Consider the following 17572-nt stretch of genomic DNA (forward strand, 5'->3'; position numbering starts at 1 on the left):
AGGTCCCCATGGTGTCTGGACAGCAAATCCAAATACCTCAAGCCCCAATGGAACAGCAGCAGGTGATGCTTCCTCAACAGGTCACAGGTCAGAGGTCCAACCAAAGTAATAACACAGTGCACCAATTCCCGTTACACAGTGAGAATGGACAAAACGATGATTGGGTGAGCAAGAGTTCGGAGGAAGAATGTGTGCTTGCAGCTTCCATTGAAATAGATCAGAAAGGTCCCTATGTGAAGGGAAAAGTCATGAGTTTCCTTCCTGGTTGACACAGGAGCTACACACTCTACAGTAAGAAGTGCTGAAGTCTCAGTATTTGACCAACCCCAATACAGAACCAGTTCAGGTTAAAATTGGCAACTTTAAGGGATTGCACAAATTCGTAGTCTGTGATTCAAGTACGGTATCCCTACTGGGAAGAGACTAGCTCTGTAAAACAAGGTGCTCGATTACTTGTTCAAATGATGGAATTGAGATACAAACAAATAGTGATGATGAGGATAACCCAGCTCCAGAGACACAATGTGAAACTACAAATGAGGAATACCCCGATTGATTTCTTCCCAGTGTTCACAGTAAATGAGCTTCACCCTGACTTACAAGGTACGGTTAGAGAGAAAGTGTGGGACCTGACAGGGAAAGAAATAGGTCTGGTAAAGGGGGCTGAGCCAGTTAAACTTTCTGTAAAGCCGAATGCAATTTTTCCTCATATACCCCAGTACCACATGCCCCAAGATGTTCTCATGAAGGTCACCCAAATAATTGCAGAATTTGTGGAACAAGGGGTCCTAAAAGAAGTGTTGAGCAACCCATGTAATTCACCAATAATGGTATTGAAAAAGCCCTGTGGGAAAGTTCGAATTGTTCAGGATTTGAGAAAAATGAATGACATTGTGATGAAATGTTGTCCCATGGAACCAAATCCAGCTGTGATAATGTTTTTTGACTGGTTCACTGTCATTGATTTGTCACAAGCCTTCTTTTCTGTGCCTCTTCACAAGGACAGCCAGTTTCTCTGAGCTTTCTGTTGGTGTTGAATTCCTCAAGGGTTTTCAGAGTCACCTTACATATTCAATCAGATCTTGAAAAAAAAATTGAAGTCGTTGGAATTGCCTTTCCAGTCTACCTTGGTACAACACATTGACGACTTATTGATTGCATCCAAAATGAGGGACCAGTGCAAGTATGGCACAATTGCCTTATTGCACCTTTTGGGAAAGAATGGTCATAAAGTGTCCAATTAAATTGTAGTACTGCCAGAAAGAAGTGAAATATTTGGGTCACCAGATTGAGAAGAGAGCAAGGAAAATATCCAGAGAAAGGGTCACAACCATATTGCAGACGAGCCCCCCCGACTACACAGAGAGATGTCAGAATGTTCTCAGGGGTGGTAGGCTACTGCCACCAATGGATTCCCGATTTTTCGGTCAATTTCAAGCCTTTGCAGAAGCTGATCCACAAGGAGGTCTCCGATCCCATAGTGTTAGACCTGGTTTGCATGAAAATGTTTACTAAATTGAGAGAGAGTCTGCCCAAAGCTCTGGCTTTGGGTATGCCTGACTACACTAAACCTTTCAAATTGTTTTGTCATGAGCGTGATGCATGTTCTTTGTCTGTCTTGACACAGGTCCATGGAGGTGTAAACCGTCTAGTATCATATTTTTCAGCTACTTTGGACCCAGTCGCAGCAGCCTTACCAGTTTGTCTGCATGCAGTTGCAGTGGTTGGACAGAGTCTCACACAGTGTGAAGGCATTGTGATGGGACACTCCGTAACTATAATGGTCCGTCACTCCATTGAGATCCTACTCACGAAGACGAAAATGCAATACCTGACAGGTGCAAAGTTGACTAGATATGAGACGAATATTCTAGGGTCACCAAATGAGTCACTGAAAAGATGTACAGTGCTTATCCCGGCAACCTTACTTCCAAATGAAAATGTTGAAATTGAAAAATTGGAGGATATTGAGTATGATTGTCATGAAGTAACTGACTTGTGCACAAAACCGAGACCTGATATGACAGACACCCGATTGGAGGAGAATGACCAAATTACCTTTGTTGGTGGTTCCTGTCTAAGAGATAATACAGGGACACTGAGAGCAGGATATGCCATGTGCACAATTACTGGTATCCTGGAAGCGTCTTGGCTTCAAGGAGTGTATTCTGCTCAAGTAGCGGAACGGGTAGCCCTTACTACAGCATGCCATGTTTCTGCTCAGCTGAAAGCTACCATCTTACGGATAGCCAGTATAGATTTGGAATAGTCCATGACTTTGGCCAGTTGTGGTCACAGAGGGGTTTCATGACCACTTCTGGTTCACCAGTGAGAAATGGTGAGAGAATTAAATAATTGTTGCATGTTATCCAAATGCCTGAAAAGATTGCCGTGGTGAAATGCAGTGCACATCTGAAGTCACAAGACTATGGTAGTCATTATGAACATGGAGGTAAACGCCGCCCGCCGGCGGTGGCAGTAACTACCGTCAGCAAGATGGCGGTCCGGACTGCCAAATAATGAAGCACATGCGAAACAAGTAGTGGTCCATCCACACACCACAATCATTGTAGTGCCCACGAGGATGGAGGAGGCCACCCACAGGCTGGTGGAAAAGACCTACCCGCCGCCAAATATTGAAGCACAAGACCGCGGAAACGAACAAAATAAAAGAAAACACTCACCAGAGGCACACACAAAATGCCGACGCAGACATGGAGAGAAAGTTGGAAATAATGCCAGTGCCGGACGTGGATGCAGTGCTGCTCCTTGCCATATACCTCCATGACTGTGACCGCTTATGAAGACGGTAAGTATTGCAACCTACTACACATGGTAAGGAAGGGCACAGTTACACACACACTCCACCCACACTGCAACGCACTCCCAACCCCTCACTCCATCCCACACCAGACACACCGGAACAAGATGTACTTACCCGACACAAGGCAACAAAGACCTGCATCAATGTAAACACATTTGCAAACCACACCCCCACAGTGAAACACTGAAACAACATTACCATAATGTGCCAACAGCACTACTGGGCACTGCAATTTATTCACAGTAAAAAACGTATTGTCCAAATAAGGCCATTGGCCAGTCCATATGAAAATCCCAGAAGGGCCGGACATGACTCCCTCATGTGCACAGGGTACTCCACCTGAAGGGGGCATCAATGGGGCAGCCAGGCATCTCAGGGAACAGGGGCAGGGGTTGGTGGGGGTGGGGACTAATGTCTGGAAGGCCAGGCTTGGGCTTAGGTTTGGGAGGTGGAGGGGGTTAGGGCTTGCCCTTGGAAGGTGGGGAGTGGGCTTGGACTGGGGGGTGGCAGACAGACCTGGGGCAATACTGGACTTCTTCCTCCCTGGGGAAGGGGCACAGGAATGGGAAGGGCAGACTGGGATAGACTTGGACGTGGAAGGAGTGGACTGGGCAAGGAGATGGGTATGTTTAGAAACGAGATGGGTGGGCCAGTGGGGTTCAAACAGGTCAACACGGGAGAGGAAAAGCTTCTTAGGGGCAGTAGGGAGGATTTGGAGGAAGGTCTGGGAGTGGAGGTGGAGGGAGTTCTTGTACCAGGTGTAGGTGTGCCGGACGTGGATGCAGGTGCCTGTAAAGTATGCTGATTAGTGGTGGAAGTGTGTTGTGTGGATGTCTGCAAATGTTTGAGTGTTTTGGGAGAAGGGGGGGTAGACACAGTGGGACAAGACAGGCTGCCAGTGTACATGGATGTTGTCTGGGTGTCTGCAGGTCTGATGAGTGTGCTGCAAATGTCTGACAATGTAGTTGTGGTAAGTGCAGGTCTGGTGTATGGGGTGCATGTCTGGATGACAGATGTTGTGGTGACTGCAAGAATGGGGCCAGCAGCAGTGACTGAGGGTGCAATGCGTGTGGGTGTGTATGGTGAGGTGACAGACATGGTGGCGGGGGAGGTTGACACACTGGGGGAAGTGGATGTTGTTGTCTCTGCTTTGGTATGTTGGGTGTGTGCATGCCTGTGGAGGGAAGTGTGGTGCTTGTGTTTCTCTGTGTGCTTCTTGTGTGTTGATCTATGTGCATGTCTGTCTGGACGTGTGCTTGGGATGGGTGAAGGGAGTGGGGTGCTGGAAGGGGTAGAGGTGGTGGGAAGGGGGACGGAAAGCCCAGGGACATTGGCTGCCATCAAAAAGGAGGCCAGAACCTGAAAAGATCTCTGAAGGCCAGACATCGCACCCTGAATGCCTTCCAGGTATGCATTGCGTTGCTGCATCTGGGATGCTAGCCCCTGGATGGCATTCACAATGGTTGTCTGCCCTACAAATATGGTTCTCAGGAGGTCAATAGCCTCCTCTGTGAGGGCAGCAGGGCTGATTAGGGCAGGGGAAGAGGTGTCTGGGGCGAAGGAGACGCCCACCCTCCTGGGTGAGCATGCATGGGCAACTGGGTGGGGAGCAACTGGGAGGGCGGAGATGGCATGGGGGTGGCGGAAGATGACATAATATGGGTGGGCCCAGTAGGGTCCTCAACCACCAGGGAGCTCCCATCGGAGGAGGTATCAGAGTCACTACCGCCAGTGGTAGTTGCCTCACCCATGGTACTCCCCTCGCCCTCCAACCCACTGGTCTCCTTGGCGTCAGCCGACTCTGCCTTCTTGGAACCGTGGGCCGCTGCATCCCCACTCGCCGGTGCCACTGCTCTCTCACCAGATTATGCTGATGTACACAAAGGACACAAGAGCACAGGGGTGGAGAGACAAAAGATGGAAGAACTCTGTAAATACCTGAATGAATATACATCCCTGGCTCACACACACTCCCATCCAAGTCACACACCTAGACATAGCACCTACAACAATAATCATGACTGTGCCACTGACTAGTGGCCACTACCCCAGAATACACCCCATTACCAACAGGAAACACGGACCTGATAAACTGTGTGGAGTACACACATGGGAGACCATGCCCAGCCAATGCACTCACCAGTAAATGAGCCCACAAACCATCCAAGATTATAGAAAGGTGGCCCCCCCATAGGCCTATTGGGACCGCCCAAACATTCCCTCACACCATCCTCAGGTCTTTGAGGGGGCAGAGCTGCAGGAACACACCTGTCCGAGTGCCTGGCACTAGACAGCATACATACCACAGCACCCAAACACATCCATCAAAGAGTATTACAACACTGTTGGTACTCACCCCCTTCTGGCTGCTGTGCTGCCTTCAACACCCATCCAAATCTGGATAGGCCACCACCAGAATGCAGGCCATTAGGGCAGGGTCAGGGTCCGACGGGCCCCCCTTCCTCATTCGGAAGCCTTCCCCAGCGGGGCCTCTCCTGTCTTCCTGGCCCATTGCCTCAGGTCTTCCTGCTTTCTGCAGTGGGTGCTCCGCCGGTTGTAGGCCCCCAGGATCCGCACTTCCGTGGCGAAGGCTTGCCAGAGTCCCCTTTTCTGATGGGCACTGACCTGCATGGGACACACAGACGTCAGTATGTGTTCACCTAATACAGATGACATGTCGTTCCCTATGGAACTGAGATTTTAGAAAGCCATGTTATCAAAACACATACAGTACATGCCAGACAGTCTACGGCTGGGCAGTCATTATTCGAACACACATGCATACAGGCATCCGCCACAATCACACACATCCAAGGATGACAGCTGCCAACTCACCTGCTCCTCTGGTGGCACATACAACTTGGCATACACGGGTAGGGTCCCGTCCACCAGTTTCTCCAGTTTCTCCATGGTGAAGGCCAGGGCATGTTCCCCTGTGACTCCCGCCATCTCAGGGATCGGAGTCAGGACACAGCAGCACACACAGTGGAGTATTGCCCTGCACAGGAATCAGTAGTCAAGTGGCAAGGGTCTGATGTCATGGCGTACGTTCCGTGGTGATGTGCACCGTCACCGCCGGCGGCGATTATGATAGGCCCAGGTTCCCCATTGACAACCATGTAATCCAACGATCGGGTGCACGGCGGTGAACACTGCCTTCCGACATGACGACTACCGCCAGCGGAATTATGTCGCTTCCACTCCCTCAGACCTGGATGGCAGGAGGCTGCCATCTTGCTACCATAACATTATCATAGCCTGGCCAGGGGCCCCATTCAGGGCCTCCTAGACTCCGACCTTAGTCGCTTGCTGACATGAGTTTCTGTTCCTCACATGCACACATCTTTGGAAATGTGTCCACACTGGTATGCCACTACAACGTGTTGACTCTGCACACATTTGCCTGACGGTGTACTTAATACTTAGGCCCTCATTACAACCCTGGCGGTAAATACCGCCTACCGCCGTGCTGACAGCCACCAACATACCGTGACCGCGGCGGTAATCTGCCACGGTATTATGACCCACACATAGAATTCCGCCACAATACAGACACCCACACAAGTCTGCCAGACCAAAGGTCAGTGATAAACTGGCGATAGCAAAACCCACACCGTTACACCAACAGGAATATGCCCACAGTATCACGACCCATGAATCACAGCGGCAGTCTTTCAACCGCGGTAAACCATTGGCGGTACATACCGCTGCGCTCAAAACACACACACACGTACAAACTATACCACATTGGACAATTCAAACTACACACACCTGATACACATACACACACCATACCCACACATCCAATACAATATAAAACACACACCCACAACCCCTTACAACGAAAGAAATATAGCTAACTGAGAAAGACAAGCCATGAGCACCCAATCAATCTGAGCCACAGAACACCATCACCCACACACCATTCATGCACATCACAGCATACACCACAACACATCACCCCACAAATCACCCCACACATCCTCACACATATCACTCACACCACATCCATGGCACCCCAAAGACACCCCAGGTTTTATGAGGAGGAGCTAAGGGTAATGGTGGAGGAAATCATCTGCGTAAAGTCACAGCTATTCGGATCACAGGTGCAGCAGACGTCCATTGCAAGGAAGATGGAGCAATGATGGAGGATCGTGGACAGGGTTAAAGCCGTGGGAAAGCACCCAAGAACCAGGGATGACATCAGAAAGAGGTGGAACGACCTACGGGGGGAAGGTGCGTTCCGTGGTATCAAGACACCAGATTGCAGTACAGAGGACTGGCGGTGGACCCCCACCTCCTCCCCCACAACTAACAACATGGGAGGAGCAAGTCTTGGCGATCATGCATCTTGAGGGCCTCGCAGGAGTAGCAGGAGGACTGGATTCTGGTAAGTCAAATATTAACTACTTCACCCCCCCATCCTACCTGCATGCCATCACAAACTCCTACCCCTACCCTCACCCCCATCACTCCACCAACTCACATATACCCCACTATCACAACCCACAACAAAGGGTGCCTGACACTAGCCAAACCGAGGAACAGCCTTCCACCTCTGCCAGAGCTAGTGGACAGGAGGCCCCGCCACAGGACCAACAGGCCACCAGCACCCCACCCCCTGCAGAAGGAGAACCACCCCACAAACTGTCCCTACGATCCAGGCAGAACACAGAGCACATTGCCAAGATCCCCGCCAGGAAATAAGACTCTTCTGATAGTCACCCTTCTGTCCCACTCTGTTACCCAGTTCACCTTGAACTGCCATTGCTTCCCTTCCTATCCCCCATTGGACAATGCACCTGTGATACCAAGAAACTGTACTCTAACTGGGCATTTTTCCACCATAACCCCAGCTCCTTGCACATACCCTTATACTTATTGGCACAAAAATAAACACCCTTGAAACAAATACCACCCTGGAGTCAGTGTAATGAATCTCAAATGTATTAGTACAACTTTCTCAAAGCATTGCAACGTATATGTGCAGTGAAATATAATACTTGATGACCTTTGGTGGGCAGCGGTACATATAGCAGGACCCAGAATAAGGCACACAGATCTGAAAATAGAGACTCCAAAGGGAACAGTCAGTGCCCATAGACATAGGGTAAGAGGCTGCCATGTACAATGTCCGACAGATTACTGAAATGTTAAGTGAAGTTACAGTGTCTTACCTGTGTGTCACTGGAAGTACTGCAGTATAATATTTGTTCAGTTGTCAACATCTTCTTCCTCTGCCTCCTCTTCATCACTGTCCACATTCTCCACCGCTGCCACAAGACCATCTCCAGGCACATCCTCCTGCAGAAAAGGCACCTGGCGTCTCAAGGCCAGGTTGTGCAGCATGCAACATGCAATGATGATCTGGCACACCTCCTTGGGTGAATAGTACAGGGAGCCACCTGTAAGTGTCAGATGGAGGCACGGAAACCTGGCCTTCAAGAGGCCAAAGGTTCCCTCAATTATCCTCCTTGTACGCCCATGTGCCTCATTGTAACGTTCCTCTGCCCTTGTCCTGGAATTCCTCACTGGGGTCAGTAGCCCTAAGAGGTTGGGGTAACCAGAGTACCTGTAAATATCGTGGGACAACTGTTAGACACACAATAACCCTTAGGGACAACCCCATACCCAGACACCTACTGATACTGTGTGGGGACCGTGGGCTCACCTATTAGCCACACCGGGTGCCTCTGGAGTTGGCCCATCACATATGGGATACTACTATTCCTCAATATAAATGCGTCATGCACAGAGGCAGGATATTTGGCATCCATATGGGAGATGTACTGGTCTGCCAAACACACCGTCTGCACATTCATCGAGTGATGGCTTTTTCTATTCTGTAAACCTGTTCATTTCTCGGGGGGGTAACAAATGCCACATGTGTACCATCAATGGCACCAGTGATGTTGGGGATATGTCCCAGGGCTTAAAAGTCAGCCTTCACTGAGGCCAATTCATCCACCTGGGGGAACACGATGTAGCTGTGCATGTGTTTCAGCAGGGCAGACAACACTCTGGTCAACATGTTGGAGACATTGGCTGAGACATCCCTGATGCCATGGCCACTGTAGTTTGAAAAGAACCACTTGCCAGGAAATGAAGCACTGACAGGACCTGCACTAGAGTGGGGATACCTGTGGGCTGGCGGATAGCTGACATCAGGTCTGGCTCCAATTGGGCACACAGTTCTTGGATTGTTGCACGATCAAGTCTGTATGTGATGATAATGTGTCTGTCCTCCATTGTCGGCAGGTCCACCAGGGGTCTGTACGGGGTCTGTATCCCAGAGGATGCACCATCTCATAATCTGCCTCAGCGGTTGTAGCCTATAGAAGAGAACAGTGAGCAGAGGGTCATATTTCCACCTATATTGCTCTAATGTTGCTAAATTTACTTTACAGAAGCAGAATGTGAAGTTGAGAGTCAGTTGATGTTCCAATGGATGCTGTGACGCAGTTCGGTGCCATGCCCTGTGCCCCGTGAAATGGCGGCTGCCTGACCTGTGAGGAGGGACAAGTGGAAATGAGGTAAGTGCGCTGGCGTTGTGCGCCGTCGCGGTAGGCGGTCGATGACCGCCGCGCAGATTCGCATTGGTTATTATTGGGCCCTATGGGCTCCAGGAGCCAATGGCGATGTACGAAGGTGGTGACGGTACACACTGCCGCGGACGTCACTGCCATTTTCCAACTATTCACTCACTTGCTACCTGATCTTCAACTGGAGAGGATCTACACTGCAAGTGCTGCAGTGACCTGAGTCTGGAAGCGACAATGGCTCATGTGTCTGGGGAAAGTGCCCCTGCCTTCACTGCAGAGGAGTTGGAGAAACTGGTGGATGGGGTCCTACCACGGCACACATTACTCTACGGTCCTCCAGACAAACAGGTGAGTACACTGTGAGCATGATGTGTGGGCAATGCATGTTTGGAGTGGTGTGGATGTAAGCCACATGTTGGGGGGTGCTGCATGAGAGGTGGTCAGTGTATGTGCGTCAGGGCATGGTTGGGAACTGGTGGGAAATGGGTATACCAGTCCGGACGGGTGAGTGATTTCCTTTTCTGCTGTCTTTTCCCTCCAGGTCAATGCCCACCAGAAAAAGGGTATTTGGCGTGCCATCGTCAAGGAGGTGTGGACTCTGGGGGTCTATCACAGGCGGAGCACCCACTGCTGCAAGAGATGGTACCTGGGTGGGGGATGTGGGTGCCCCTAGGCCAGTAAGATCATGGCAGGGTAGGTTCCTTGTTCTGAAGGCTCTGGCGCACTCCTACTGCAATGGTGTAAGTGGCCATCTACTATCTTTTTTCCATAGTGTCGGGCGTACTCGCAGCAGTATTTTGCTTCAATGTAAGGGCTCAATAATGAACTTAAAACCATTGATCGGTTTATGAGAAACTCAAGAGGCAGTAATGTGATTTTGGATATTGTGTACAGGAAGTCCTGAAGAAGTCAATGGGTACTCCCTAGACGAAACACGTGTTGACAGACCAGTGACTGACCAATAAACTGTGGATGATCATAAATGATAAGTTATGGCATAATGGATTGAATATTGTGGTATTGACCAAACTAATGGAAATTTGGAAAATGACACTGTGATGATCGTTTGATGTAAATTGGAACATTATACAAACATGTGACGGATTTGGGAGCAAGTACATGAAGAATTAAACAAGAATTACTAATGGAACTACTTGGATGAGGATTCATAACATTGAATTTCAATAATTTACCTTGTTCTGCTTTACATACTGTTATACTTGTGTTAATTAGAGATTTCAGCGTGTGCTGCTATTATTTGAATGTGTTTGGTAACTTTGGTTATCATGTAGGGCTTTAGTGGGGGTGTAGCTCTAATATAGCAGCATTGAAAAATAGTATCTGATTTAATTTGTGTGATATAGAGCGCCATTTACCCTTTATCACCCCCATCAATAGGTTAGAGCCATCTACTATTGTGCAGGGTCCTGTGGGTTTCAGGTGTGCAGATGCTGGAATTGGCATTGTATCCCATGGGCTGGTGACTATCTTAGTGACTGGTTGGGCATGGCCTATTGCATAGGGCTGCTCCCTGTGTGTTGTGTACTCCAAGGGTAGTGGTGTTGCTGGCATTGACCAAGTGTATCCTCTGTCGCTCCCCCCCCTTTTTGTTTTGTCGCCCTGTCCTTGTGTGCATTAGCATCATGTGGCAGTTGGCATCTCACATGGGCCTGGAGGCCGAATCCACCGAGGGTAAAGGCACCAGTGGGACGGAGGGTGAGGGGAGCTCCACGACAGGGACAGGAGGGGAGACCACTGACAGACTCCTCCTCTGATGGAAGCTCCCTGGCGGTGGCGGACAGCTCTGTTCCCACCACAACAACAGGTACAGCCGCCACCTCCCCTACCAGCACCGTCCTCCCAGCAGCCCCTCAGCGTGTTTCCCGTGCCCGCTCACCCAGGAGGGTGGGCATCTCCTTTGCCCCAGGCACCTCAGGCCCTGCCCCAGTCAGCCCTGCTGCCCTCAGTGAGGAGGCTATTGACCTCCTGAGATCCCTCACTGTTGGGCAGTCAGCCATTCTGAATGCCATCCAGAGTGTCGAGAGGCATTTGCAACAAACAAATGCATACCTGGAGGGCATTCACTCTGGCACTGCGGCAAAACAGAGATTATTCCAGGCTCTGGCCTCAGCACTGATGGCAGTCATTGTCCCTGTGTCCAGCCTCCCACCTCCAACTTCCACTACACAGACCCAATCCCCTCTACCTCAGCCTAGCCCAAGCACACCTTCAGACGAGCATGCACCCAAATCACCACACAGAAGTGGCTCAGGCAAACATAAGCACCATACTTCGTCTCACAGGCACTCACACAAGCACCATGCCCATGCAAACACACCAACATCCACTGCCTCCACGTGTCCCCCTCCTCCTCCTCTTCCCTCCCAGTAGCGTCTCCACTCACACCTGCATGCACTACATCTTCATCCACTACCTCCATCACCAGCACGCCCATCACAACACACCCATCACGAGCAGTCACCACCCCCACAACCATGCACAAATCCTCTGTGTCCTCTCCCAGTGTGTCTGTGACCCCTCCTCCCAAAGTACACAAACGCAAGCAGCCACCCACCCGACAGCCATCCACCTCACAACAGCATCCAGCCCATGCACCTTCACCCAAACTCAGCAGACCTACACCTCCTACAACCACTCCCTCTTCCCCCACTCCCAAACCCTCTCCATCTTCCCGTCCCAGTGTGTCTAAAAAAGTTTTCCTTGCAAACATTGACCTCTTCCCTACGCGTGCCCCCACCGTCCTTCCCCTCGGGCCAGGGTGTCCAGATCCCAGGCCAGCACCTCAGCCACCAAGCCGGCGTCCGCTGTGGTACCTGCAAGTCCCAGAGCATCAAAGGGGGCACTCGTCAGGGCAGCCAGTGTGCCACTGACACCTGCAAAGGACCAACCCATTCCGTCATCTGCCAAGGTGAAGAAGGGGCCTGCATGCAGCACGGCCAAGAAGCACGACCCACCCAGCAAGGCCTCCCCCAAACCTCAAGCTGCCAGTGCCAAGGTCCCAGCAGCATCTGCCAAGGTGGGGAAGGGGAAGAAAACCCAAGGCAAGGCACTTCAGGCCTCAGAGGCTCCAGGTGAGGGACTGGTGCCCACCATCAGTACCGACGTCCCCGCAACCTGTAACGCGGCAAGCACCACCACAGGCACCACCGCCTGTACCACCGTCTGCCCCACCACCTGCCCTGCCACCTGCACCGCCACCTGCACCGCCGCTGCCACAACAACTGTCAGCAGCAACATCCCCAGTGGGCAGCCGTCCGAGGCTGCAGGAGATGGCCTGGTGTCTCCCTCCACCACTACCAGCACCTGCACCACGAACAGCACCAGCAGCATCGCCGCCGCAGACACCGCCGCAAGCACCGCCACCTGCCATCTGCACCGCCACATGCCAAGCCGGTGCAACACCAACTGTCAGCAGCAGCATCCCCAGTGGGCAGCCATCCTAGCCTGCAGGAGATGCCCTGGAGCCTCCCACCACAACCTGAAGCACCAGCACCGGCCCTTCCACCAGTTTGCAGTCTTACTCACCACAGGATGGAGTCTGGCCCTGCCTCCATGGAGTATCATGCTACCTTTTCCCTGCAAATCTCGTGCCTCAGACACCCAGGTGAGGGAATGTGAACTGCCACACCCCATGTGCCCCATCACTGGGCACAATGCCCCTTCCAGAGAAATGCATCCACTATCACTATCCTTGGCAGGACGAAGCAGACTGAGCACAATGCCCCCTCCAGAACCAGAGGAGAAATGCATCCACTATCACAATTCTTGGCAGGATGAAGCAGACTGGGCACAATACCCCCTCTAGAACCAGAGGAGAAATGCATCCACTATCACTATCCTTGGCCAGATGAAGCACACTGGGCACAAGGCCCCCTTCAGAACCAGTGAAGAAGCCATCCACTTGAGAGACTGTGGCTTTGCACTCCCCAGGACCGAGCAGTGGGCAATCCACCCACTTGAGAGACTTGAGAGACTGTGCCTTTGCATTCCCCAGGACCAAGCAGTGGGAAAACCACCCACTAGAGGGACTGTGGCCTTGCACTCCCCAGGACCAGGCAGTGGGCAAATCACCCACTTGAGAGACTGTGGCTTTGCACTCCCCAGGACATCACTGTGGGCATGTTGCCCCCTCCAGGAGCAGTGGCATCGTACCATCTTCTGGCTGAGGTGCCCCCCTTCCCCCTGAGGTGCCTGTGTGTTTTTGACCTGATGCCCCTGCAGTGTTCTCTCCGTTTTTTGAGGCAGGAGTCATGTGTGGGCTTGGCCCATGGGCTTTTGGCCCAGTGGGCCATGGACATTTGCAAAGGACAGTGTACGGCCTTCTGTACATATTGTAAATATTTGTATATACTGTTTTTCTAATTGTTAACTATATCTGCCTATTTCAAACTATCACTGTTTGCACTCAATTCCTTTTGTTCTTGCATTCTTCCAGAGGGTAACGGGGTATAAATGTACTGTTGATGCATGTTTTTGTGTGTATGGTGTTGTGGGTGAGGGTGGGGGTGTTGTGTGTTGCGTGTGTGTCACTCTCTTTTCCCCCCTCCCCTGTGTGCTTGGGGCAGTACTCACCGTGGTCGTCGCCACCCCCTTTGATATCTGTTGTTTATGAGATGATACACCAACATGGGGAACACCGCCACCTCGGGCTCCATGGTATCCTGGTTCTTTGTTGCTTGTCGTGAGATAAGTGGTTTCCCTTCCAAGTCCTGTTTCCACTGTGCTTTTGATGTTGTTGGTTCCACCCCGGAAAAGCTGGCGGATTGGCGGGTTGTGATAGAGTTGGCGGTACATTTTCTTCCGCCTGTCTGTTGGCTGTTACCGCCGCGGTGTTTGTTGCTACCGCCGTGGTGGTTGGAGTGTTAAAGTGGCTGACTATGTTGGCGGTTTCCGCTGTGGTCGTGATCCCATTTTTTTTACCGCCGGGCTGTTGCCAGTATTACCACTGCTTTAACACCAACCGCCAGGGTTGTAATGAGGGCCTTAGTGTCTGTGTATAACCTACGTGTTGCACATTAATTGATACAGTAACATCATGTGTTGCAGGTGTATGTGTGTCCTTCATATGTGTTCTTTCCTCCCCCATAGGTACAGACCCATGTGTACAGACCTCTGGTTGATTTGGAAACAATGGATGAATGTCACATCATTGTCTCCTACAGACTCAATTGTGCTACAATCCATAACCTCTATGCTTTACTGGATCCTGTACTAAGACCGGCTAATCGGAATCAGCATGCCACCCCTACTGAAGTGCAAGTGCTATTGGTTCTCCATTTTTTGGCTACAGGCTCATTTCAGGTGACAGTGGGCATGGTTGCAGGGGTCTCACAGCCAATGTTTAGCCTCATCCTGTCAAAATTCCTGGATGAATTTGTCCAACACCTCCAGACATATGTCCAGTTGCCCTAAAGGGCTGAACTTCCTGCCACGAAGTCTGGATTTTATGCCTCTGCTAACATCCCACATGTGATAGGTGCCATTGATGGAGCCCACATAGCTCTCATACCCCCAAGAGTGAATGAACAGGTGTACAGGAATCGAAAGAACTTCCACGCCATGAATAAACAACTGATGTGTACTGCTGACCAGTACATATCACATGCAAATGCCAGGTTCCCTGGCTCAGTCCATGACTTTGTCCGGAGAAACAGCAGTGTACCACAATTGATGGGACAACTACAAGAGGGACAGAGGATAGCTCATAGGTGAGTGTGTATGACAATGGTTCTGTACATAGGTGACAGACAGCCAATATGTATGTGCAGTCAGTTCATTATGGTCCTGTTTACGTCCACTATTGCAGGTGATTCCGGCTACCTCAACTTGCAATGGCTCCTGATACCAGTGAGGAATCCCAGGACAGAAGAAGAGAAGAATTTTTAATGAGGCCCATGGACGTACTAGGAGGGTGATTGAGCTCACTATAGGTCTCCTGAAGGCTAGATTTTGTTGCCTCCATCTCTCTGGGGGATCCCTGTGCTATGTCCCTGACAATGTGTGTAAGATAGTGGTGGCCTGCTGCATGCTGCACAACTTGGCTATGAGGAAAGCTAGCCTCCTTCTTGAAGTGGAGGGTGCTGTCCAGCCAGCCCAGCAACCCCAGAGAGGAGAAGAGAGTGATGGTGAGGAGGAAGAGGGGGGAGATCTTAACTCCAGGACCCAGCTGATCTGCCTATACTTCCAGTGACCATAAGGTATTGTTAAATAATGCGGTTGTCTTCACAGCATAGTTTCAGTCTGACTCATGTAATTGGTAATGTGATGTATGTAGTCATTGGCACTGTTAACTGAGTAGTGAAGTGGCATGTGCCAGGGAACCCAATATTGTGTACATTGTGACTTACTTAAGACACTACAGTGCGTAAGATCCCCTCCTGCAATAAAGGTATGATTATGAAACTGACTGGCTAATGCATACACACTTACAATTTGAACTCATAATGACGAAGGACATACGATTTGAGTGCATATGTGTTTTTATTAAGTGACACAAATTTGGTATAACGTTGCACAGTGATAGGGAGTGAGCTCATGGAGCATATCCATTCTCGGGTGCATGTGCTCAGCTGTTGGTGGCCCTGGGTTTTGGTCCATGTGCCCATTGGTAGATAAAGTGTTGGTAGTGGCAGGTCAACAAGGGAGCACAGTAGCACACAAGGGAGACAGTTCAGGGTAGAGTCACTTGTTAGACGGGGCCTTGGTCTTGGCTGGTGTTCCAGTGCCATGTCTGGGTCTGAGGGCACGTTTGTGTGACTAGAGCTGGGCTGCAGGGTTAGGGGTGCTGGTCTCCTGTGTGTCCTTTGGCACTGCCACCAGTCCAGTAGCTGCTGCAGATGTGGATGGCAGGGCAGTGTCCTGGCTAGTGGTAGGGGCTTGCAGGTGGGCGGAGGTCTCAAGCTGGTTAGGGGTGCTGCAGCACCCCTGCAATGGTGGCCATGGTGGCATTGAGCTGTTTCCATTGCTCCATGGCTGCTTGGTGGTGTGCTATCTTCAGCCTTTGATTCTGCTCCAGGGTGGCCAGGATCTGGCCCATCCTGTCCTGGGTATGGTGGTATGCTCCCAGGACCTCAGATATCACCTCCTGGGCTGCAGCGTCCATCCTTTGGCTTCCCTTCTGGGCCACTGATGCCCTCCCACTGGCCCTTGCCCCCTGTGCCTGTGTACCCTGCACAGGTCTGGCAGTTCCACTTGCACTGGGGCCTTCGTCATCCTGGCTGTTGGTGGGTGGAGACTCTGGCCTCTGTACATGTGGACCGCCAGTCTGTGCACTGGAGACACTGGTGTGGGTTTGTTTGGCCAGAGCTGATGTTAGTGGCTGGGTGGTAGGGCTGTCAGTGGTATCCTGGGTGGGGCTACTGGAGAGTGACAGTCCAGGACTGTGTGATGGGTCAGGATATTCCTCACTTTCCATACATCACTCTCCAATCTCCTGAGTGGGGCCTCTGTCTCCTTATGAGGCGCTGACATTCCTTGGCCTTTCCGTCCAGGTGGCATGGGTGGTGGTGCCTGTGGGGGGAATGGACATGTATATATCATGTACTATTTCGAAACTTGATGCACAGCCCTGCCCTATTTTGTGCTTTTATTCCCCTGTCGTAGCATGCAGAGTCCTTTCATGTACTTATCTTTGCATTTTGTGTAGGGGGGCAGTGCATTGTGGGTGCTGTAGTGCCACTGTTAATCATTGCAGGGGTAGGTGACTCTGCACAGGGGGCAGGATGAGGGCCTGTTTGTGGGATTGTGGGCATGCAGGGTCACTGGATGTGGGTGTTGTGGCCTGGGTGGGTATGGGGTCCTGATGGTAGTGAGAGGGGTGGGGTGCTGAATGCATTATTGGTGGGGTGACTGTTAAGGTATTGTAGTTGACTTACCCGAGTCCAGTCCTCCTGTGAGTTCAGTGAGGCCCTTCGGGTGCAGGATAGCCAGTACCTTCTCCTCCCAGTCGGTATTGTCAGGGGTTGTAGGTGGGGGACTGACACCAGTCTTCTGTATAGCGATGTTGTACCTGGATGCCATTGACCTAACCTTCCGGATGTCCTCCGTATAGTTTCCCACTGCATTGACCTTGTTGACAATTGTCTGCCATAGCTCCATCTTCCTGGCGATGGGTGTGTGCTGCACCTGTGCCCCGAATAGTTGTGGCTCGAACTTGAGTATTTCATCCACCATGGTACTTAGGTCC

This window comes from Pleurodeles waltl, chromosome 2_1 (assembly GCF_031143425.1).
Source record: "Pleurodeles waltl isolate 20211129_DDA chromosome 2_1, aPleWal1.hap1.20221129, whole genome shotgun sequence".
In the NCBI taxonomy this organism is placed as follows: Eukaryota; Metazoa; Chordata; class Amphibia; order Caudata; family Salamandridae; genus Pleurodeles; species Pleurodeles waltl.